The following is a 26219-nucleotide window of genomic DNA, read 5'->3' as shown; positions in this document are numbered from 1 at the left end:
CTCAGGTAATCTCTGGTGCTCTGTGAAGAGACCGGAATTACCTTTGTCAAAGAATGCTGTGGCTTTCTTTCTGAGGGACGTCATTAAAGAGGCTCATTCATCTTGCCAGAAGACTGATTTGAGCCTCTTGCGAGTGAAAGCTCACGAGGTCAGAGCTGTCGCTACCTCTCTTGCCTTCCAAAAGAATATGTCAATCAAGGACATCCTTGATGGCACCTTTTGGAGGAGTAATTCGGTATTCGCCTCAACATTACTTAAGAGATGTGAGAATGATTTACGAAGACTGTAGTTCTCTTGGGTCATACATTTCTGCAGACACAGTCTTGGGGGCTGGAGGTAGCTCTTTCCCTATCCCTTAGTTAGGAGTTAGGTCAGTTTTTAATTTTTTGTGTTTTTGGTTGTTGGTGAGATCTTGTGTGAAGATCTCCCATCCATTAGATTAACTTTAGGGGGTTTTGGTCTAGTTGGTCAGGTGGTGGTCAGTTGCTTCATAGCCCTCGTATGTAATGGTTCGATGGTCTTGTCACGTTGAGGTCACGTCCCCGTTGACAGAGCATCCAGAGCGCAGGTCTCCACCTGGCTGGCAACTCTGATTGAGCGGAAGCAGGCTTAAGTGACAGTAATCACAGAGTCTACTTTGCTAACAGGTGAGGAACCAAGATGTACATCATCTACTTAATTTAGTTTCCTACAAATCCTATTCTGTCTCTTCCCACCATCCGAAGGTGGGATTCAGCTATATATATATCTGTCAGGTAAGTTTCATGAACAAAATGTTATTGTTATAATACAATTAAGTTTGTTCATACTTACCTGGCAGATATATATAATTAAGGTGCCCACCCTCCTCCCCTCAGGAGACAGTGGCATTGATAAAATATGAATAGAAAATGGGAATGGTTCCTGATATCCGCCTCCCAGCGGCAGGAATGGGTACTACCACCTGGCCCGCACTGCGTGTGCCATGAGTTTTGAAATTCTGTCGGACTTCGGAGAATACAGCTATATATATATCTGCCAGGTAAGTATGAACAAACTTAATTGTATTATAACAATAACATTTTTAAATTTTGCAACAGGAAGGGAAGAGTCATACAACTCTCCTTTTACTGAAAGAGAATTTGACACCGCACTTGCTACGTGTAATGATACAGCCCTGGACCGATGGAATTCCATATGCAATGATGAAACATGTACTGTTAATACCAAGTGGTTTATTTTTTTAAGCATTTATTAACAGAATATGGCATGATCATAGTTATCCAAGAGTTTGGGAACTAGCCATTATTTTAGCCTTTTTAAAACCTGGTAAGGATAAGTTTTTAGCTGCAAACTATCGACCAATTGCATTGACATCTTGTTTATGTAAGATCATGGAGAAGATGGTCAATGTAAGACTGATATGGTACCTGGAAAAGAAGGGTATTTTATCACCTATCCAGTGTGGATTTAGAAAAATGCATTCAACGACTGAAGTGTTGATATGACTGGAATCCTCTATTTGTGAAGCCTTTGCTTCCAAACAGCACCATGTAACAGTCTTTTTTGATCTTGAGAAGGCATATGATACTGCATGGAGATATGGTATAGTACTTAAAACCATTCATGAATTGGGATTACGAGGAGAGTTACCATTGTTCATTCAATCATTTGTTTCACATAGATTTTTTCAAGTGAGAGTGGGGGAAACTCTATCAGAGAGGAGATGTCAGGAAGAAGGAGTTCCCCAGGGTAGTGTGCTAAGTGTAACACTATTTGCACTAGCCATTAATGGGATATCCTCTGTCATTCCCCAAGATATTCTCTCAACATTATTTGTAGATGATCTCTCTATATCATTTGCTGAATATAGAATGACGATGGTTGAGAGAAAACTACAACTCTCAATTGACAAAATTATTCAGTGGGCTGATATGAATGGATTTAAGTTTTCGACAAGCAAAACTGTTGTTGTCCATTTCTGTCGTATTCGGGGAGTACATCCAGACCCGGATATATACATCAAAGGCCAACGGATCCCATGTGTAAGTGAAGCTAGATTTTTAGGTTTGATATTTGTGCAGGTTTGACATGGGTTCCTCACTTAAAGGTGTTAAAAGTTAAGTGTCTTGAGGCCCTAAATCTTTTAAAAGCATTGTCACATACATCATGGGGGACAGACCGCAGAACTATTTTAAAATTATACAAGGCCTTAATTTTGTCAAAAATTAGTTATGGGTGTGAAATATACTCCTTAGCCACCCCAAGCCGATTAAAGGTATTAGATTCTATACACCATGCTGGTATTAGATTGTCTACAGGAGCGTTTAGAACTTCGCCTATTCCAAGTCTCCTTGTTGACGCTGGAGAATTAACTTTAGACCTTTACCGAAAGTCTTCTATTATTCGGTGTTGGTTTAGGTTGCAAAGACTTCCCAATTCTTTAGCCTGTCAGACTGCAAACTTTGTAAGGCATTTTAGATATTTTGAGTTACACCCAAAATCTCCTCAACCTTACGGTTTTTGGGTAAAACAATTAATAGACGGTCTTGATATAGTAGCAAGAAATAGAGTTCTTCCATTTAGGATATCACCAACCCCCTCCCATGGAAATTACCAGATATATTCTTTTTGGTAAATATTTTATTGGTGTAAAAAAGAACCTGACTGAATTAGAAGCCAGGTCTCTCTTTCATGAACATGTCAAAGAACATAGGGAATCGACTTTTATATATACAGATGGCTCCAAATCTGACGCTGGCGTTGGATTTGGAGTATAGGTATAGTATCTTCCATATTTACTGCAGAACTATATGGCATATTAACCGCTATTGAGAAAATAGCATTAAAAGATGAGGGCAATTTTACCATTTTTAGTGATGCAAGAAGTGTCCTTCAAGCTTTAGAAGTTTTTAATTCTAGTAACCCTTTGGTTTTAAAGATTTTAGAGTGGCTTTTCATTATTGGTCTGAAAGGCATAACAGTTCGATTTTGTTGGGTTCCGGCACACGTAGGTGTGTGTGGAAATGAGGCAGATACACTGGCAAAGAATGCTGCAGCTGAGTTGCTACCAAGAAGGTATCCCATCCCATGTAATGATTTTTTACTTACAATTAAGAATTTTATTTATAATAACTGGCAAAAGCTTTAGGATAGCTTAGCTGATAATCAGATGAGAGAAATAACAAATGTTATATCCCTTAGAAATATAACGGGATGCCCCGAAAGTGGGAGACTACTCTTTGTCGTCTCCGAATTGGTCACACTCGGATGACACACAGAGTTTCTGCTAGCTGGCGAACACCAACCATATTGTGACGACTGTTTGATACCTTGACAGTGAGGCATTTGTTGACTGAATGCCCCACTTATAGCATGGAAAGAAATAGATATCTGCTTGAGGTTCGAGGTGAGGATGGCAGGTTCATCCTTGAAAAGATTTTTGGACATGATGGGTCGTACAATGCAAGTGGCATTTTTAGATTTATTTCAGAAGCAGGTCTTCTGACCAAGCATTCTCTTCAAAGTGATGCCCTTCGGGCTGAATGTAGCCCCCAGGGTATTCACAAAAATAGCAGAAGTAGTGGTACAACAAACTGAGATCACAAGGGATAATGGTAGTAGCGTACCTCGACGATTGGTTGATTTGGGCGCCAACCATCGAGGAATGCCTCAGAGCCACAAACAAGGTACTTCAATTTCTGGAACACCTAGGTGGGTTCCAAATAAACAGGACAAAGTCCAGACTCACTCCGGAGTCACGTTTCCAATGGCTCGGCATTCATTGGGACTTAACCTCTCACAATCTGTCAATTCCGGTGGACAAGAGGAAACGGAAAAATAAGCCAAGTCAGTAAGGCAATTACCTCAAGAACCAAATGGGCGTCAAGGAGAAACCAAGAAAGGATCCTAGGTTCACTCCAGTTTTGCGTCAGTTACAGATGTTCTGCTGAAAGCAAGACTCAAAGACATAAACCGAGTTTGGCACTCAAGAGCAAATGCCAAATCTCGGGACAAGTTGTCAGTGATCCCGCAGATTCTTCGAAATCATCTCCGTCCATGGGCGGAGACAAAGAACCTGTCCAAGTTGGTTCCTCTTCAATATCCTCCTCCGGCGTTGATCATCCACACACACGCCTCGCTAAGCGGATGGGGAGGATACTCTCAGTTCAAAAAAGTTCAAGGAACTTGGTCACCTCAGTTCCGCCAGCTCCACATAAACATATTGGAGGCTATGGCAGTATTTCTCACTCTGAAGAAAGAGGCTCCTTCCACCAAAGAAGTTCTCATTTAAAACTGGTATTGGACAGCACAGTAGTAGTACTACTGCATCAACAGGGGAGGATCCAAATCAAAAACATGTGAACCATGTCATGATAGCCATTTTCTCTCTAGCAAACAAGTACAAATGGCATCTATCCTCCACCCACCTGGCGGGAGTAAGGAACGTGATAGCAGACGCCTTGTCTCGATCAGTTTCCTCTAGAATCAGAGTGGTCCCTGGACAACAAAGATCGTTCCAGTGGATAAGCCGGAGTGTCCCGGGTCTCCAAGTAGATCTTTTCGCCTCTCAAGCGAACCACAAGCTCCCTTGTTGCTATGGCCCCCAACCTGGACCTCTGGCCTATGCCACAGAGCCTTGTCCATAGATTGGAATCAGTGGAAGAAGATTTACATCTTTCCTCCAGTGAATCTTCTATTGAAAGTACTGAGCAAACTCAGGACTTTCAAGGGACAAGTAGCTCTAGTAGCCCCCAATTGGCCAAAGAGCAACTGGTACCCTCCGCTTCTGGAATTGGGTCTTCGACCTTGACGGATTCCCAATCCCAAACTATCTCAGACAGTACAAATGAGGACGTGTTCGCTTCCTCAGGAATTCTCAAAACCCTAACTTTATGGACTTCATGGACTTCATGAAGTTTGCGGCTAAAAAAGATGCAGATATCGATCCCCAGAATATTCTTTTCTGTTAGAATCAGATGAATAAGGGAATCAACTTTGAGACAGTATGATGCTGCTGTTAAGAAGTTAGTATCTTTCCTGAAGGAGACAAAACACCACAACCATGACGGTAAATTCAGCTATATCCTTCTTCAGATCCTTATTCAAAAAAGGATTAGCAGCTAGCACTATTACCTCTAATAAATCAGCTTTAAAGAAAATCTTTCAGCTGGGTTTTCAAATAGACTTAACAGACTCTTACTTTACGTCTATTCCCAAAGCTTGTGCTAGACTTAGACCTTCTGAAAGGCCTAGCTCAGTATCATGGTTTTTGAATTATGTCCTCAAACTGGCTTCAGACACTGACAAACTCTTCTTGTTCATTCATAATGCTACTAAGAAAGACACTATTCTTGATTAAGCTTGGCCTCAGGGGCCCAGAATTTCAGAAAACTGGTTGGCTCTATCCGAGATTGCGGGTCACATAGAATTCCTCCCTTCAGGAGAAGTTTTACTGTCCCCGGATCGTAGTTTTCTAGCAAAAAATGAGGATCCTTTAGCGAGATGGGCTCCTTGGAAAGTCATTCCTCTCCCCCAAGACCCTTCTCTTTGTCCAGTGATGACCTTTACGAGCCTTTCTGTCTAGGACATCCTCTAGATCCTCGGGTCCTCTCTTTATGAGAGAAATATTTGGCACTATATCAGTAAAAGGTATTAGGCAGCAGATCCTTTACTTAATTAAACAAGCCAATCCTGAATCATTCCCAAAAGCCCATGATATCAGGGCAGTAGCCACCTCTATTAATTATTTCCAGCATATGAACTTTGACAATTTAAAGAAATATACTGGCTGGAAATCACCGACAGTTTTTAAGCGTCATTATCTAAAGTCCTTGGTAATCTTTAAAATTTACCCAGCCAGTGGCAGCGGGAAACATAGTTTCCCCTGACATGCCACAGTAGTTGTAGTTGAAGATCCAGATCTTTCTACCTGCCTCAACTAATATTCACCTAATCTACCGTTAGCTCATTATAGGCTTTTAGCCTTAAGCTGCTTATGGTTATAATTATGGTGGTGTGTCCCTTATTTTTTTGCTAGGGGCACCCACAACATTATTGTATTTTATGAATTGTCCATTTGGTGCTGCTACCCTTATTTTTATGCTAGGGTAGCACACCTATTGATTTACTATAGCTTTTAAGAGAATAGAATCAGTGAGTAATTTCCTATGTAACTTTTTAAACTCACTGTTCTAGATAAGTTATTAATACTATTATAAGTTTAGTCTTAAGTTAACTTAAAGTCCACTATTTTAGGTTAAGTTACTTTCTGTATGATAACTTGTAAGTTCTTAATATTATATCGTTTATTTTATTTCATAGTTTCATTGAGACCTTCCCCTTTATTTTACAATCTTGTGCTATTTCTCTGGTACTATTTCACACAGCGACACGAACTGAGCCCAGAAAAGGGATTTTGACGAAAGGGAAAAATCTGATTTCTGGGCGAGGGTTCGTGTTGCCCACGAACCCTCGCCCAGAAATAGATTTTTCCTTCGTCAAAATCCCTTTTCTGGGCTCAGTTCGTGTCGCTGTGTGAAATAGTACCAGAGAAATAGCACAAGATTGTAAAATAAAGGGAAGGTCTCAATGAAACTATGAAATAAAATAAACGATATAATATTAAGAATTACAAAGTTTATCATACAGAAAGTTAACTTAACCTAAAAATAGTGGACTTTAAGTTAACTTAAGACTAAACTTATAATAGTATTAATAACTTATCTAGAACAGTGAGTTAAAAAGTTACATAGGAAATTACTCACTGATTCTATTCTCTTAAAAGCTATAGTAAATCAATAGGTGTGCTACCCTAGCATAAAAATAAGGGTAGCAGCACCAAATGGACAATTCATAAAATACAATAATGTTGTGGGTGCCCCTAGCAAAAAAATAAGGGACACACCACCATAATTATAACCATAAGCAGCTTAAGGCTAAAAGCCTATATAGAGCATAACGGTAGATTAGGTGAAATATCTACCGTTATGCTCTATATAGGCTTTTAGCCTTTAAGCTGCTTATGGTTATAATTATGGTGGTGTGTCCCTTATTTTTTTGCTAGGGGCACCCACAACATTATTGTATTTTATGAATTGTCCATTTGGTGCTGCTACCCTTATTTTTATGCTAGGGTAGCACACCTATTGATTGCTATAGCTTTTAAGAGATAGAATCAGTGAGTAATTTCCTATGTAACTTTTAACTCACTGTTCTAGATAAGTTATTAATAACTATTATAAGTTTAGTCTTAAGTTAACTTAAAGTCCACTATTTTTTAGGTTAAGTTAACTTTCTGTATGATAACTTGTAAGTTCTTAATATTATATCGTTTATTTTATTTCATAGTTTCATTGAACACCTTCCCCTGTTTATTTTACAATCTTGTGCTATTTCTCTGGTACTATTTCACACAGCGACACGAACTGAGCCCAGAAAAGGGATTTTGACGAAGGAAAATCTATTTCTGGGCGAGGGTTCGTGTTGCCCAGTGAAATCCCCCCCCCCCCCCCCCCCCCCCCCCGTGTCCCGCCCTGCAGCCCAAGCTTGGCATCTAACTACAAGGATGACCACCAGAGGCGCGGCAGTCGGCGTGGTGCGGGGCGTAGTAGTAGTAGTTGCCGTCCCTGCCTTTGGATCGGCCCTCTCAGGAGGGGGATTTTGGTGTAGGAGAGTTCTAACAAATGGCAAGAGGTTCGTGGTAGTGGTCTCACTCGCCCCAGATACCATACAGGACACCCTCTTTTTATTTTTAGGTGGGAGCGAATCGGTTATTCGACATCTTTCCCTGATTTGTTTTCTCGGTGCATATATTAGCCTTATTTACCCTTAGAAAATGATGACTCAAGGATTATTTCACTGGGCGACACGAACCCTCGCCAGAATAGATTTTTCCTTCGTCAAAATCCCTTTTACAATGACATATTTGCTTTTTATGGGTTTAATTGAATATACTTTTATTCTTTACAGATGTCAGATAATGTTCTTAAACAGAAATCCTTTGCCATGCTGAAAAGCATAACTCCCAACAAATCTTTACCAATGGCTTCAAATCCAGTGCTGTGATATACCCTGACAGTAATATTTGTGTTGCACTACCAAGTTCTGTTCTGTCTCTCTGCTGAACATTTTAGCATTTTAACAGCACTAAAGAAAATTGTAACTTTAGAAGGAGGTAATTTTACTATTTTAGTGATTCCAAGAGTGCCTTGGAAGCTTTGACATCTTTTAATCCAGTACACCCTGTAGTACTGGATATAATAGTGGTTGTTTTTTCATCAAAACAAAAACAAAAAACAGAAGGTAGTCAACTTCTGCTGGGTTCCTTCACGTTGGCATTGTTGGAAATGAACGACCATATGAACTGGCTAAGTCAGTTACATAAAAAAAATCTAAGAAGTATAGCAATTCCTTGCTCTGACTTCATTCCTGAAATTAAAAAGACAGCAGAATCAGTTTGGCAATTTTATTGGACAATAGAGAGCAATAAATAAAAAAATCAGGTGCTGTAATGACGCGGGAAAACCAGCTTCGGGAGCTGTAGCCACTGGGAGGGGTTAACTGTAAGGAAGTCCCTCTATAAAGGATGGGAGAAAACCAGTTTACTACAACAAAAGCTTATAAATCTGTTTCTTTCCACAGGCTTACATAAATTCTCTTCTTTTTTTATAAATTTTTTTTCTTACATAATTTCAGGTTACGGTGGTCTGACTTATGGCAGGCCTTGGAATGAAATTCCTGCCATAATCCAGGGGACTGCTGTAATGCCTTGACCTGTTTCATGTCCAGAATAGAGTTGTATGAAATTTCAATACGGGGCTGATTTTTTTTTTTCTTTTTTTTTTTTATTTGAAATACTTCCTTATTGTTAATTATTAGATTTACTTGGATAAATTATCTTAACAGCTGGAATTCACTTTTCTTTACCCTGATAATTGATAACCCAGCTTCTAAGAGGTCCTCTGGTTGTTTGTATGTAAGGACGTAACTGCCAAACAAACTTGCCGTTACAGAAACTTCAAATCTGAGCTGAGGTGAACAGCAACGTCTTGGAAGGTGGCAGATTCTTCTTACTGCGAATGCCACGTGAACACTACCACTTCACCTCTCGAAGCGATTTTTTCGAATATTCTATCATTTTCGTAGCAGCGAAGAAATGGAACAGGAGCTTCTCATCCTTGGAGTACTCCTGTGATAACTTGGCGAATCTACATCATTGACGCCTCTAGACTACCAACCATAAACATTTCAATACAGCAGAGCTTCATCTGCAGGTGGGTTCCCTCATTATCGGTTTAATTACAAAGGTGAATTCTGTAGTGAACTTGACAGTTAAACGTTTATCTTGGGTAAATAATTCACTCGCTCTCTGCCCTCACTTTAATTGTTACTGGAAACTTCATCATAGATTCATGCTCACTTACGTAACTTGGTGCCAATTTGATATTTGTTTCGTGTTCACCACGCTATTGATTAATTTACAGTTGTCAGGGATTTAAAATTTTATTAGTACCTGCAGTTGAAGTGTGATTTTCATATTTTGTGCGTGAATACGTTTGCCTAAAGGTTAGGTCATGGAAGGTTATGTTTTTGATAGGTGTGTAATGTGGTATTTTTTTCTCTGGCTATTACATACAGCTCTTAGGTGTCTGTGTTTGTCAGCGAACCCCCAAGAACTACCTACTGCCCACCTCCATATAGCCAGGACCAACCATTCGTAATTTAATCAAGTGAAGATTGTATTCGTCATATTATTAATGATTACTGTATAGCAGAATGTACGGTTTAATTTTAGTACTAACTTTGGTTAAATCTTTAATTGAAATATTACTCCAGTTTTTTACAACATTTTCTCAATATTCAGTATAAGAATGAATGGAAGTGAGGAGGCATGCAATTAGTTACAAGACATCCTGCCTTGATTACTGAATTAAGTATGAAGTCTAACCTCAAAAATTGTCATTTTGCTTTCATAAAGAATTAGCTTGGGTCATTTCTTTTAACTGCAATTACAATTGTCAAAGAGTAGTGTTAAAAACTGCTTTGTAGTAGAGATTTCCTTTCAAGGGTTTATAAATCTTTTTTTTTTGGTGAAGATGTCTTTTGATGACCCTTAATTTCTCCTGGTCCCCGTGATATTACCAAAATGCAGACAGGAGTGCAGGGACATTTTCCTTTGTCATGTTGCTGTAACAGTTTGGGACACAATTTTTAGTGATAGGCACTACTACTCACCTAAGGGGTGTCTCCATATATGAAAGGTTTAGTGTTTGCATCCCCCATAGGAGCAACTGGAAACATTGTTTTGTTACATCATTTTAAATTTTTCCTATCATTTGAATTTTTGCCTAGATATACATCTCAAAGCCTTTCATATAGGTCTTACCTTTCTCAACCACCCAGTTACTTTTTTTTTTTTTTTTTTTTTGTAATCTGCTAAAAGAGCAAGGGTTGGCTTTTGTTGGAGAGCCTGGGTAATCCCTCTGCCCCTCCATCTCCAAGAAGTTACTCTCATTGTTTCCAGATCACAGCTGGTCCAGCAGAGTGTTGTATGGTACTCCATACATGAAAAGTCCTCCGGTTTGTACACCAAGGTAAAATGTGAATTACTTTTTAAAAATTTGTCATATTATACGTAAAGTATAATCTGCATTGCTAAACAGACATGGATCACAGTATGACATAGCTATGTACAAAATGTTTTGATTTGAAAATTGGGGATATTGCGTGCAAACTCTTTGTAAAAAAGTTTCAAGTCATAAACTATGCCTCTGATATGGTTTTCATCGATTAAATTTACCTTGCCATAATTATTAAAATTTCTACTTGACAGACATCAAAGGGTGTCCTGTCAGTCAATTGTATTATTTCTGAAAGGGAACACAATAATAATCTTTTATTAGCTATTGAAAGGAATTATAGGTAACTGTGCCAAAGAGAAAACTTATATTAAACTTAACAAATATTTATAAAAATTTATTCGATATTTATACTGTACACACACACCAGTAAAACAAAAATATAACTGAGGAACAGCACATGTTGATACAGCACTTGACCACACTGACATGTAGCTCATAATTATGAATCAGTTACTGCTCAGCACATCACATTGGACGAAGTCTTTGGTAAAACTTCAAAACTCTGGTGTGGGCACGTATACATGTGGGATTAACCCTTAAACGCCGACTGGACATATTTTACGTCGACATTTTTTTTGTCTCTCGGGTGCCGACTGGACGTATTTTACGTCGACATACAAAAGTTTTTTTTAAAAAATTTTTTTTAAAAAAAAATTCGCGGAAAAATACTTTTAGGCCTACCAGCCAAAAACACTTGAATCACGCGCCTTGGGGGATGCTGGGGAGTTCACGGATCAAGGTGTTGTTTTGTTACAATCGTTACGCAGGCGCGCAAGCCTGCCCGCACTAAATAAAAAAAGTATCTGTGACACATCTCGGAAATTATTTCGTCACTTTGACATAATTTTTTTACCATTTTAAATTAGCCGTACATGTAGTATTATATATGAAAATGTGCGCATTTTTATGTAGAATACAACAAAAAAATACTCATGATTGTAGCTTTTATCAGTTTTGAGATATTTTCATATAAATAAACGATATAAATAACGATAAGTGCCAAAATTTCAACCTTTGGTCAACTTTGACTCTACTGAAATGGTCGAAAAAACGCAATTGTAAGCTAAAACTCTTATATTGTAGTAATATTCAATCATTTACCTTAATTTTGCAACTAATTGGAAGTCTCTAAAAAAGCACAATATTTTGATTTATGGTGAATTTATGAAAAACTTTTTGTTTTTCCTTACGTCCGCGCGGTAACTCTTCCAAAAAAAATCATACGTGCGATTGTGGTAATGTTTGCACCATTTTAAATTAGCCGTTACATAAAGTTTTTATATATGAAAATGTGCGCAATTTCATGCACAATACAACTAAAAACAACCCATGGTTGTAGCTTTTATCAATTTTGAAATATTTTCATATAAATAATGATAAGTGACAAAATTTTCAACCTTTGGTCAACTTTGACTCTACCGAAATGGTCGAAAACGCAATTGTAAGCTAAAACGCTTATATTCTAGTAATATTCAAGCATTTACCTTCATTTGGCAACAAATTGGAAGTCTCTAGCACAATATTTCGATTTATGGTAAATTTATGAAAAAAATAACATTTTCTTTACGTCCGCGCGGTAACTCTTCCGAAAAAATTATACGTGCGATTGTGGTAATGTTTGCACCATTTTAAATTAGCCGTTACATAAAATTTTATATATGTGCGCAATTTCATGTAGAATACAACAAAAAAATATAGTTGAAGGTTGTAGCTTTTCTCATTTTTGAAATATTTGCATATAAATCACGATAAATAGAAAAAAAAACCACGTTCGGTCAAATTTGACTCTACCGAAATGGTTGAAAAACGCAATTGTAAGATAAAAATCTTACAGTCTAGTAATATCAGTCATTTATCTTCATCGTGAAACAAATTCGAAGTCTCTAGCCACAATATTTAGATTTATGGTGAATTTTAAAATAAAATCTTTCCTTCCCTCCGCGCGCGGATTCTCCGCCACAAATCTCCGAAATGCGTAAGTCCCATTCTCGGAATATTTGCTCCGTTTCTATTAGGCATTTCATAGAGTTTTATATATGAAAATGTGCGCAATTTCATGTAGAATAAAACGAAAAATATTTGAATGTTGTAGCTTTTCTTATTTCCGAAATAATTGCATATAAAAAAATATATATAAAAGAAATTCGACATTCGGTCAACTTTAACTCTTCAGATATGGTCGAAAACTGCATTTTTAAGCTAATAATCTTACAGTATAGTAATATTCAATCATTTGTCTTCATTTTGAAAGAAATTGGAAGTCTCTAGGACAATATTTAGATTTATGGTGAATTTTTGAAAAAAATATTTGTTTACATCCGTGCATTACGAATTTCATGCATTATTTTGTGATAATATTTCTCTGTGTTTTTGCTTTTATTGTTTTACAATGTGTTATATACCAAATGATTGCAATTTAGTGTACATTACAACGAAAAATAAAGTAACTTGTTACCTTTAACCGTTTTGCGCACAGCGCGATTTAAATACAATTATATATGAAATTTCGTTTTTGCACTATCATATATCGCATTATTTATATTGATAATGATAATTTTTTGTTTTTTTCATTTCTGATGGTTGCATCCTAAACTTCAGGCAATGACAAAAAAAAGGAGCCAAAAATGAACTCTTAATCTTAAAAACTAAGCGCGCTGTGATTTTTTGAAAAAAATATTTTCCGCTTCCGCGCTCACTCTGAAAACGTCTCCAGCACACGGGAGCCATTTTTTTTTTTTTTTTTATACCGCTTTCGGCGTTTAAGAGTTATAATCCAGTACCCTTATACTCTTGAGGTTCTTGGCTCGAGAACAGTGCCACGTATGCTTGACCAGATTCAAAGACTTTGGAGAGGGACATTCTGCGCAGTCCAAAGTCAAACCCTGAAAACAATTCAAATTTTTGTATTTATTAAAACCTGTTGTACTTATACAGGACACATTTCCAAAAATACAAAAACCACGAAGTTAATTTAAATATATTCAAGAATAACAGATTTGAGATTCAATCTGATTACAGTTCACCTGGGTGCTAGTCTTTTCACAGCAATAAATTACAGTAAACCCCCTGATTTGCGCGGGATGTGTTCCAGAACCCCTGCGAACAGTTAAAATCTGTAAATACTTGGTATCCTCCTCCTAAAAAAAAAAAAGGTTCTTTAACTGCCTATCTTGAAAGTTCAAATACCAAATGTATACTTAAAAAGTATCATCCTACATCAAATATACCTTAAATTCTTGCAGTATTATTATTATAATTTATCATTATTACAGGCAGTCTCCTGTTATTGGCTGCCTGTTTTCGGTGTTCTGGTTTTATGGTGCTTATCTAGGCACCAAAAATCAGTTCCTGTTATCAGTGCTGATACACACCTAACAAAGGCGCCATTAACCAGTTATCAGCCGATAACAAAAATTCCTCTGGTCCTGCATTGGCAGCAGCGGGGAGTCAAACTCATGCTACCAAATTGACAGGCAGGTACGCAGCCAACTGTCCAGTGGGGAACTTTTACATATGTCAACATGTTTTTTGAAGAAGTCTGGCATAATTTGTTGTTAAAGAGATTCCCGGGTTGAGTTGTCTGAGATTCTGTAATGTGCACCCCCTTTGAGTATGTGCATGTACCAGACCTTTAGAGAGCTGGAAGTGATCATATGTAAAAAGCCCATGGTTGGTAAGGCAGAAACAGACAGACAGAGCTAGGCATGGTCTTTCAAGTCTCCTGTCATCTTGCACAGATAGGAAGAATATAGTGCTCGTGTTTTCACAAAACTAATTTATGGTTTCATTCAGGGCAGGAACTTTTCTTGGAGCAATCCTGCACTCAAGCACTATAGTACTGCCATGGCTATCATTGACCAGAGTTACTGTTGCCTCCAAGGTTATGCTGTTGCTGAAGCACTGTAAATAAACTTCGTTTCTATATATATATATTTCCAGTTTTGATCACACCAAGTATGTATAAAGCCATTGGCCATAGTCACTGACCCAAAGATTGTGCAACAAATTGGTTGCTTTGTGACTAGGATATTTAAAGTTGGGCCCCCCCCCCCAGCGCTTCAGTGTGATTTTATTGTGTTAGCCTAAGTTTAAGCACAATTCAGCTTGGCAGCATCAGAGATGGTGAAGCCTGTGGAGCTACCCATGGCAATGGGTTTGGAAGGCCCAAAGTAAGTATATCTTAGTTCTACCAGACCACTGAACTGATTAGCAGCTCTCTTAGGGTTTGGCCCGAAGGATTTTAGATATTTTCATGTGGCTAGGAACTTATATGCTTACTTAGCAACAGGATCTACAGCTTATTGTGGGATCCAAACCACATTTAGAAATGAATTTCTGTCATCAGAAATAAATTCCTCTGATTTCGTGTTGGTAGAGCGGGGAATTGAACCCAGACCCTGTAGTCCAGCACATAACTGACATATCCAACGAGGAAGGCCAGATTTATGAGGTTTGAGAAGAAGCAATAAAATGTAGCTCATGCACAGCAACAAGCAGCAAGAGCAGAGGCTGAAATGCAGAAGCAGCTGAAAGGCAGTATGGAAATGAATGTAAAGTATTGAGAGACAAAGCCGATGTTGGCAAAACCCAAGTTATCAAACAGCTCAATCACACATGATAATTTTTTATATTAATGTTTTTTTAAAAGCAAGGCAATATAACTTTTTCTTAAAAAGTTTTACATAATCTTTTTGTATGAGATATTTCCAGGCTTATCACATAATAAGTCCCTATTTGGGAAGGTAGAAAAGACAGAGGAGCAAGACAAGGCAACAAATAGGCAAATCTGAAGTCTTGCAGTCATCTCGTGCCGACAGAAAGGAGTTGGAGCCTTGTTCAACAAAACTATTTGACTCTTATACCTAAAGAACTGATGATAAAGAAATCCCTGCTACTATTCATAAGAGTACAATTGGCCAGAACAGTTTTGTAACCTCCATGGTTATGTCATTGCTGGAGTGTGTACATTAAATTTTTATCTATATATTTCGTTTTTTAATCACACCAGGCATAAAGTCTTTGGCTACTAACACACACACACACACACACTCACACTCACACTCACACTCACACTCACACACTCTCTCTCTCTCTCTCTCTCTCTCTTCTCTCTCTCTCTCTCTGCCAAATGTGTGTGTGTGACCACTTGGGAATAGTTAAAAAGTGTGTTTCCAATCAAAGGACTAAGTTACCAAAATGGGATTGGCATTGGTTTTCACTTGTCATTAAAAACAAGCCATATGCTGGGAAGCCACTTAGGACTGTCATAAACAATAATAAAGTGGAACTCTAAGAAAAATGTCTATCCAATTTGAATAATAAAATGCTGTTCAATGAATAAACACTCTGCACAGGAGTGTTTATTCAATATGTATACTGTATACAGCTATGCAATCCGTGCACCAACTTTTCCATATATATTATCAACTAGCTAAAATTGTAAGTTATAATAAACTGTAAAAATATACATAGGCTAAAGTGATAAATCAACAGTTACAGTAAAATTATAATCTAAAACAAAATGGCTTCAGATATCCTCAAAAAAAAAAATTTTAATTTCTTTCAGAAATCCTAATTGGGTCTCTGTATCTATGTACACCAAAATCCTAGCAAGAGATTTAATCTGAAGATCAGGTTTAATTCAGGCTGCTAAAAACCTGTAGCAGATCACCAGTGGGGCTCAACCCAACAATCTTCTGTAATAATAAAAACACATTCATGAGTAGAATAGAATATAAAAATTTAGGCCAGGCCCAAAAGGCAAAGCCCCCTTCACATGGTGAGGGGGTAAGGATCCTGCCTTCATTCTTGCTTAAATTTAAATACCCTCCACACACAAGCTGACTGACAACCGCCAAAATGAAGTTCTATTTCAGATGGCATTACATGTATACAACAGTACTAAGTTTGTCTTCAAGTTCTGACACAGCAACACAGCTAAATGGAATTTGTGAATCAACTTTATCACCACCTACCTGTGATTTGTGTATAGAAAAGCCCAAGCAAGTTTTCAGAGGAAATTGTCTCTGGTAAGGTACATGCCTCCTGCAGCCTTTATAGTCCACTTTTCATGCTTGATTTTTGTTGTAATACCACACACAAATCTTATAATTTGGGCAGCCTGGAATAAAAGGTGTACACACTCGTAAAGTTGTTCTGCTTTTGAAAATTCTAAATGTATAGAATATGCAATTTCAATGTTTTTTTCCGTTCATAAGTCAAATTTAAAAATATTTCAAAAATGTCATCAATCACATATATATATCTACCTACATTTCATGTCTTTTTATGTCTCCAGACTCACAGTCTTTTGTCTAACAGACAGGAAACTCGTGATCTTGCTTGCATGCATCATCCAAACTTTCAGTATCTATCAATCTCATTCCTCAATGTTGGAGAGTCCACAGTACTGTTAAACTCCACAGAGGATTTACTACCTTGTTTCCTTCAATGCGCAACTGACATTTTCAGCATTATTTATTATATAAATTATTTTCTCTAACATTCATTGTCCTTTTCCAGTTCTTTTACTTTCCATAGGTGACAATAATATCACTACACCTTAGCAAGCACTTTTCAATTGCTGATGCTCTCTTGTATCGCCAGCTTCGCAGTACCATTTGACTGAGTGGTTACATATTTAGTATTCTTTTAGTATCTTGTACTATTATATTTTATCAAGTTTTGGTGTAAAGTTTCAAGTGTTAGTACTTTTCAAATGATTTAGCTCTCCATGTACTAGTCTTTAGTGATATTTTGTTACACCATACTGTTATACCTGTAACCATTTATGCCTTGAGCAATTTTTTAATATGTATTGTTGTAGTCTCACTACTTTTTCATTTTTTTGCTCTGCTACAGAGAACATTTTTGCAGATCTTCAAGGTAAGGTCTATTTTCATACTGTCTGACTAGGATCACCCATTCACATGCAATAGCTGAAGCAGTCACGTGGGTTTGACTGACAAGTAACCACACAAGTCAAGAAGTGCTGTTACAGATGCGTCTTACTCTGTCACATCTGAGGCAACTCTTTTCTGTGAAAAGGTGCTTCTGAAAAATCGGTCTTGGTAGTCTTCCAAAAGTTCAAGCAAAGACATTATCCGAGATGATACCAAGCTACTAATGGTAGAAGATAGCAGGTACTGCTTTATTTGGGGCAATGCCTGGGAACTTTGTTTTCTTTTTTGAGTAGTAATACGAACTGCAAATTAATTTTTGGTAGTTCTAGGAGTGTAACTTGGAAGCATAATAGGCTTACCAAAATTTAAGTGATTTACCAAATATATTCTTTGATTCCAATGAGTCTTGTTCATACCTATATTTTTATTATTCAGAGATGAACCCTATTCTTATGGAACAAGCTCGCAGGGGCTATTGACTTTAAAGCTTCCAAAGAATATGCTACTCATTAGGAAGTAAGGGAAGGTACAGGAGAATGTAGAGAAATCTCACTTATTAAACAGAACAAATAAATTAATAAATAGATAAAAGAAAAAAAAAAAATTTGAAATAAAAGGAGAGTAGCATTAGGGTATTATGTAATGCATTACATCTTTGCTTGAACTTTTTCGTTCCAACCCCTGGAACAACTTCCTCAGGGAGACTGTTCCACTCTCCAAAGGAGTGAGCATAAAGGACCTCTGGAACTGAGAAGTTCAAACAGCAGGGCACATTTACAGCATATTGGTGCTCCTGTTCAGCAAATCTGGTTGCTCTCAGCAGGAAAGGGATCAGTGTGAATATGAAAGATCTCTATTAAAATACAACTCATGAAAAGTGACAAACAAGAGACCATCCATCAATGGTCGAAGTCATAACTGCTAACAAAGTCGACCCCTTATTTGTGGGGGATAGCGACCAAATCCACCCAGAAGAGCTAAATTCTTGGAACCCCCTCCTCTAAAAATGCTTTAAACTGTATTTTGAAAGCTCACACAAACAACATTTGTATACCTTAAACTATTATCCTACATCAAATATGCTTTAAACTATTATCCTAAATACTGTATTAATCTTTGGAATGATATTATTAATATTTCAGTCATCTTAAACATTCCCCCTAAAAAAATAAACACATGTACTGTATGGTTACAGCTACGTGTGAATCCTACTATATATACTAATCCAGTGTTCCCCTACATAATTCAGGCATTGCACATTTTCCTTTCCTACAGTTACTATTGCATCCATCCAGTTTTATTTGACAGGGGAAACAATGTTATGAATGTAATTCAAGAGAGAGAGAACAAAAATACATATGCATATTAAAAAGTTTTAAATTATCAAGATTTTTTAATCATACAGATGAATGTTGATCAAAGGTGATGATGATGAATTTATTGCAGTATGCAGTCCCCACAAATGACAATGAAGATATGACTACCCTATTAAAACAAGAGTTGATATGGTTAAAAGAAAAAAAATCCACGAATAAGTGAGTCCACAAATCTCGAGAATGCAAATACAGGCGGTTGACTATATTAGAAATATACTGTTGTCACAGATGTGTCCATTGCAATGGCACAATTGTTGAAAGTACTATTACTGGCAGACCTTAGACCTGTCAGTAGCTGAAACATCTGTGAATATGAAGTCTAACCTGTGACCAGAAATATGCATGGGTTCCTTCATGGGTTCCTCAAGTAGCTGTAAAAAATCAGGATATCAACAGAAACTCTAGCAGCCAGCCATGTTTATCTGTGGAGTTTACATTAAGCCACTAGCTGTGCTTTGCGTTAGTCTGCAAATAATGAATGAAGCTTTTGAATCTGTGACTAAGCCTATCATCCACTCCATGAGGCAGTCATATATGGAACTATCAATATATTTTAGATTGCAGGAAAAGCAAATAAGACCATGGCAACTACATTCCTTGCACACCCCCTCAAAGTGAGACCACCTTGATGTGGTGAGGGGGCTATTGAACCCCTGGAATTTTTTCCCGGTAAGAGTCTCATGTATTAAAAATATTAGAAATTTTTCGGAGTAATTTAGTGGAATTTTTTCCACTAACAATGAAAAAGACTTTGAGGGATTAGGGACTAAAGAGGAACGGGAATGGTGGGGCTTCGTCAGAAGGCAATGCCAGTTCTGGGAAAACCAGTATATCGGAGAAGATGGAACCGAGGTAGGGGTGGGAGAAATCTTATAAACAAAGAAGGGAAGGTAACAGTATGTGCAATATGCAGCTCAGAATGGCATTGGGCTAGGGATTGTCCTCAGAATTTTCATAATAGGAAGAAACTGAAACAAGACTAGAAGAAAATAAGCTGAAAACAGAAACTGGGACAGAAAGAGGAGGAGGTTTATGTAGGAGAAGTTAATAAAATAGTGGAAGCGTCGTGGGAGGTGGTGATGATGCAATTTTGGACACGGTGTAAGTCAAGTTTGTGGGGAATTGTGACTAGCACGTATTGTCATGGATTTGAGTCAGGAAGAGTTGAGGGAGAATGAGGGACACTAGGACAGTCTAATAAAGTTTTTAATTTTGGTGAGACATCTTGTAAGTCCAAAGGAATAATAGAAATACCTGTGACTAAAAAAACACAGAAGTTTTATTTGAAGACAGAAATTCTGCAGGGTGATATACCCTGGGCTGATAGGTAAGCAAACCATGAGTAAAATGGTATGACACTTAAATTTGAAAGAAAATGGTGTCATAAATAGAAGTATTAGGGGGAATGAAAGTAGAGTTAAGAGAAGACGAACAGGGTCATTTAACAGTACTATAAGGAGGAGGAAGGTAGGAGAAGAATTATTACTGGAGGGTTGGAAGGGAAAGAATCCGAGGGAAATTTAACCAACACAATGAAGAAATTACATTTACAGTTTGGTCATGGAAGTGGAGATAAAAATATGGAAGCCAACAGAGGAAGCACAATGGGTTAATCGAAAAAGAAAAGAGGAAATTCAGAAAGTTACTAACGGAACTGATTGAAAATTGTGAGGTTTGTAAAAGATACAGAAGAAACCCCGCCAAACCAGTTAGCAGGCTTTTCTGGTTAGTAAAAAAACGTTTAATGATTGTAGCGATGGCTGTGGGAGAGATAGAAGAGAGAAAGTTCTTGGTAATAGTGGATATGGCAACGAGGTATTGTCAGGCCTGTTGGATAAAAGATAAGAAACCACAAACGTTTAATAAAGACAACTTTTTGAGTGCTGATTTGCTATATTTTGGAGCGCCCTCCAAAATATTGTCAGATAATGGGGAGAATTTAAAAATGAAAAGTAAGGAGGATGGCAGAAAGATGGAATATTAAAGTATTAGCCACAGCATCAGAATCTGTGATTATGTGAAAAGACCATAGGCATGATCATGGGAAGTGTTAGAAAGATGATGGAGGAGGAGGAAGTAGATTGGTCCATGGCTTTGAAATGATTAGTGAGTGCTAGGAACTGCTTAATGAATAATGGAGGTTTCTCTCCCAACCAATTAGTATTTGGAAAAAACCCTTCACTGCCTAACCTAATGGGTGGAGAAGAAAGTTCAAGTCCTGCAAGCAGAGAAAAGGGATGGAGGAGGGTATGGTAAGCGACGCACTGAATGCAATGACAAGGCCAGAGAAGCATTTATAAAAAATGAGCCTTGTAATAAAATAAGAATAGCGTTAAACAAAACATCAGAGAACATATATTTGGAAGAAGCAGTGGTAGGAGATGAGGTATTCTATAAGAGGGGAAATGAAAATGAATGGAGAGGACCTGCTCAGGTAGTGGGAGTATCGGGGGAAAACAATAATAGTCAAACATTCTTTAAGAGAAGTAGCTAGGATACATGTGACAAGGATTCAACGACAAATCACCAGATCCACAAGAGATATCGGCTAGAATAGATAAATCCCATGGTGGTGAAAGGTAGATCAGATGGCCCAAATGAAGGGAAAGTAGATTGGCAAGAAGGAGAGGAGATAATAGTAGGTGAGAAAAGGAATGGAGACAGAAGAGACTATGAAAGAGGTGATAGAGGAAACCGTGTTAGATAATGGGAAAAGTGGGTCAATAGAAGGCGAGTTAATGGAAGAGATACCAAAATTCAAAAAGGGAAATAGAGTTAGAGCTATAAACAACGATACAGGACAAGTAGAAGAATGGACTATATTAGGTTTTTGCAGGAAAAAGATCAAGCCAAGCATGGGCTGATTCGTACAATGTACAAGACTCCACGTCAGGTGACAAAGGGTGGGTTAAACTTGAGGGATTATATTCAGGTAGAAAAAATTGAAGATGAAGAGGTGTTACTGGGATTTGAAAAAAAGAAGCATAATGGAAGCTAAAGAAAAAGAACTTCAAGTTGGAGAGATAACCAGGTATATGAGAGGTAAATGATGTTTGGACAAAAAGCTATATCCTACAAAAATGGATAGTAACTGAAAAGATAAAAGGGGGGGAAAGGATATGTAAAGCAAGATTGGCAGCTAGAGGGTTTGAAGAAGAAATGGCAGAGTGGGAAAAGGATGCTCCACATGCAATGCTGAAATTTAAAATTCTGTCTAACCATAATAAAGGTAAAAATTGGAATTGTTATACATTGGATTGTCAAAACTGCATGTTTACAAGGTGACGAGATACAAAGAGAAGTGTTATTTGAAGCCACCAAGGGAAGATGGTTGGAGAGGATTATGGAAGTTGAAGAAAACCGTCTATGGACTCAAGGATGCAGCAAAAGCATGGTATTGTAAAGTGGTGAAAGTAGTGAGGGAGCTTCAAGGTGAGAGAAGTAACTAGAACCTAATATATTCTTTTGGGAAAAAGGACAATAAATTGAATGGCATTTAGTGTACACACGTAGATGATTTTTGCTACGGAGGAACTGAAGGATTCTTAAAGGAAACGATTGGGAAATTGAAAGGGAAATTGCAAGTAGGAGAACAAGAGAGTAAAAAGGTTCAAGTATATAGGAGTAGTAAATAGAGCAGAAGGAGAATAGATTTTCCCTTAATCAGTGGCAGTATATAAAATTCTATAAGAGAACCAGAGGCTAGAAGATATACGGGTAATACGATGCCAGAAATATCATATGATGTTAGCGAATTAAGTAAAGCATTTAAAGAAGGAACAACTCAGGATATGAAGAAGCTTACTTCATTTGGAACATAGAAGATGGCCCATACTCAACTGGGTTATATTATTTCCTTGACAGATGGGAAGAGGAGAGTCCCATATGGTGGAAGTCTAGGAAATCCAGGAGAGTGGCAAAATCCAACCATTGGGGAAGCCCCCGAAGCCCTGAGTGGTTGGGGAAGCTGGTAATTAAGAAGGATTGATTTATATTTCAAGCATGTGGGAAGAGGTAGTAGAAGGGAGAAATTTTTAGAAGCCTTGGTTAACACTGATAGTAAAACACTAATGACCACCATCAAATCGAGCACTGGTGTAAGTAGCAAGAGATTAAAAATAGATATTGCAGCAATAAGGAAAGCATTGAATCAGGGGAAATAAAGGAGGTGAGATGGATAAAAGGAAAGGAGCAAGAAGCTGATGTATTAACTAAAGCAGGAGTTTCAGGGGAATGTATTAGAAATTATGTAGAGGGTAAAGAGTTGGAGGATGAAGGAAATTAAGAGGGGAATACTAGGTTAGGAAACAGTCAGAGGGGAGGAAGAAAGAGATAAGTGTGATTCTATTGTATAATTGTTATTGGTATTTTATGCATTGTTGAAATATGGTGGGTGTCCTATATATGGACAGCATATGGTTGATTCTAGAAGGTGTCTGTTGATGTATTCAAGTTGTGTTGTGACGTCATAGACAAGATGGCGGCGGCGGCGGGGGGGTGTAAACAATAACAGGTGCAGTAGAAAGCACGTGCTGGTAGTGTGTGGTTGGTAGGGGAGAGCTCTCTGTCTGGTAGGAGTTTTTGAGTCGTAGGAGTTTTTCGGTCGTAAGTCTTGTTGTGCTGTTGTTCTAAGGTGATTTCTGGAGTAGACTGGAGTTGGAGAAAGCGTACAGGTGGGTAGATTATTTATTTGTGTAAAATAAAAGGGGTTAGGCTAGGGCTAAAATTTCTTCCTTAAAGCCACCTGACATGGTTTGGACCTAAGAGATAGTGATGGGATTTTCTATTGCCATCTTGAAGGTGGAACCATCTCCAGGGATCAGCCCATCAGAATCCAGGGGGGGCTGGTGTTTGGGGATGGGACTCCTAGCTTCTGTCCAGAAGCCCACCAATACGTTTGGAGTGGGGAGTCAGTCCCCATTAGTGGGGGCAGAACTCCCAACAGGTGGATTGGCGGAGCACTTACAGATTAGCGGGACCCACTCGACCGCCGACCGAAATCGGCGGAAGAACACCAACCAATATGGCGCGATACCAAAACACAACAAACAAAGTAGGGAGCTACTACATATCCGCGACGATCGATTTGTGTGTGCTGTCAGTAAGGCCGTGGCGGAACGGCGCTTCGCGCCTTATCCGCATATTTAAAGATTCTTGGCAGGCACGGCATGTTCTGGCAAGAGGTAATGTTGCGCAGCGCGCACTAACCACAGGGTTACAGTAAGGCTACTTACCGTGGCGGATGGATTTGGGTGTTGCGATACCAAAACAACAACAAACAAAGTAGGGAGCAACTGGCCCGGTAATGTGTAAACAACCTGGATTGGCTTATACCTGGGCCACTGCAAGCATATGATGCTATCCCAAAAGGGTAGGGTATGGGGTGGACTATTGGGAGTCAATTCTCACTTGTGCCATTGGTGGAGAATGCAAATATACCTGACTGATCCATGATACTTTCTTGATAAAACCAAACAGTTTTGGGTGTGTAATCGAGCCGGTTTGTGTGAGGTGGTCTGGTGTGTGCGTGCTTATTATCCTGGGATCGCTTTGTGGGCTTTTGACAATTTGTTGGGGTGGTGAGACTGGGCATTAGAAGCTGCCTGGGTTTCCCTTTCTGATGTGCTGTTGGGGTCTCAAGCAGGGGTCTTAGGTGTTGGGTGTGCACCTTTTGGACTTCTGAATGTGAACTGGCATAATTCTATGGATTTGGACAATAGTTTTCCCTCCCCTGGTCCGACCTGGCCTTCGCCCCCCCACTTACTAGCACTGGCAGCGACTTCTGGCATGAAGATGGATATGAGCTCGGCTATTGGACAGACCAAACACTGAGACACCCAGGGTGTTAGTAATCTGGTGGATTTGATCCTAATAGTAGAGTCCTCCATTGCACTAATATAGACTTGTCCCCCATTAGATAGTGAGTGTTTGTACAGTGGTGAATGAAACAATTGGTAGCGGAAGAGAATTTTTTAAATTACTTCTAGAAAAAGACAAGCAGTCATTTTCTGCTCAATGATGCGGTTCTTAGCACGAAAGTGTTTACAGTGAAAAATTGAAATGATGAGCCTTTTGATTTCATACCTAAGAATGAAGAACATGGACCAGTCCCATGTACCAGAGCGCTTCCTACCCCTATATGGCATGTTGTGCTAGCTACATGGAGGGAGGCAAAAAATTTTCAAAAATTTTAATGAAGGCTGCTGAATGTATTGAGAGCAAGGAAGGTTCCATTCCCATTGGAAATTTGAAACGTTTTATGGAAAGAGCTTGCTAATAAAAGCTGGCAATGAAACCAAGCAATTTTACTACCGAATTTTAAACCTCCTGAAAGTTGGAAATATCGAATGAATTGGATCGCATAGATTCTTTAACACACTGAAAGGGTAGTATACTCAAAAGACCTGCATGTTTTTGAAGAGGAGGAGTATTCTCCATCGATGTCCTTGTGTATCACCATAAAAAAACTAGGAGGGGATGCAGCTATCCTTTTAACTTTCTCCAGTTTACCTATCTGATACTATCATTGTTGGCCATGAGAGGATGCAGGTTAAAAGATATAAAAGAAATCCTCCAACTGTCACAAATGTTTTGAATATGGCTACATTCAAAACTCGTGTGAAACAACAAAAGATGTTCTGTGTGCTCTGCGGGGAGCAATGATAAATTTTGACGAGTGTGTAGCAGGCCAATACTGTTTTTTCAATGTAAGGGTGAATCACTCTCCAAATTCTAGGGCTTGCCTCTTCAGAATACATATTTGAAGATGTATTGGCAGTGGCTGACAATGAACATATCAGCATTAGTGAAGCAAAGCGTGGTGATAATGGGGCAAACAAAAGTGCCAACTCTACCCATGCTCCAGCAATAAGACTTATGAAAAATTCCAGCAATGTAAGGCAACTAATAACTGCATCTGATAATAGGCATCACACACCTGCTACTCCATGGACTGTAAATAATGAAAATCCCCAATCAGTCAAGAAATTTTCATCTGCTAGTGCCTTGGAGTGCAACACCAAAAGTTGTACTTCAAGAAGTACAGAAAACTCACCTCCCAAAGTCAATACAAAGGTGACTAATATGTAGTTGCAGGCTCACCTCCCCAAAAAAAGGGAGCAAAATCAAGAACATGCCAAGGGCCAAGCCCAATTAGATAGAGCTAACTCAGAGCCATCAATTGTCACAGCCACAAACAAAAATGAAAAACAAAACTATAATTCAACCACCAAGAAAGCGCACAAGGAATCATCCCCAAATAATGATGGCTTTAAAATTATAACCTCAAATGGGTTCAGTGTTTTGGAAGAGATCTCTCC

The sequence above is a fragment of the Macrobrachium nipponense genome, chromosome 5 (assembly GCF_015104395.2).
Source record: "Macrobrachium nipponense isolate FS-2020 chromosome 5, ASM1510439v2, whole genome shotgun sequence".
Taxonomy (NCBI): domain Eukaryota; kingdom Metazoa; phylum Arthropoda; class Malacostraca; order Decapoda; family Palaemonidae; genus Macrobrachium; species Macrobrachium nipponense.
This window is presented reverse-complemented; position numbering follows the sequence as displayed.